We start from the raw sequence: 400 nt of genomic DNA on the forward strand, positions 1-400 counted from the left end.
CCTTGTGCCCTACCCTTATGGTTGACCTTTCTGCGTGGCGTGTGGATGACTCTCGCTTCGGCCTGACGCCTAATCCTGTGGCCTCGCAGTCTGGATCAACGTGTGATCCTTATCCATGTCCTTGTTCTATCCTGATTGTCCTTTCCGTGTGGCGTATGGATGACTCTCGCTTCGGCCTGACGCCTAATCCTGCCGCCTCGTACCCGTTGTTAGACATCTGATGTTTCTGCTGTCTGCTCGTTTACTTGTTGCTTGAGCTCGCCGACGTGAACTGTCCTTTCTTTCTTCGACTGTGTGTGGCGAATTTGGCAGATCACTGGAGAGACGAAATCTACAACCTGGTAAGGGCCATCGTACCTCGGGGCTAGTTTTGCAGCGAATCCTTCGGCCGCTTTGGACA

Source organism: Drosophila suzukii, unplaced genomic scaffold, assembly GCF_043229965.1.
Source record: "Drosophila suzukii unplaced genomic scaffold, CBGP_Dsuzu_IsoJpt1.0 scf_12, whole genome shotgun sequence".
In the NCBI taxonomy this organism is placed as follows: domain Eukaryota; kingdom Metazoa; phylum Arthropoda; class Insecta; order Diptera; family Drosophilidae; genus Drosophila; species Drosophila suzukii.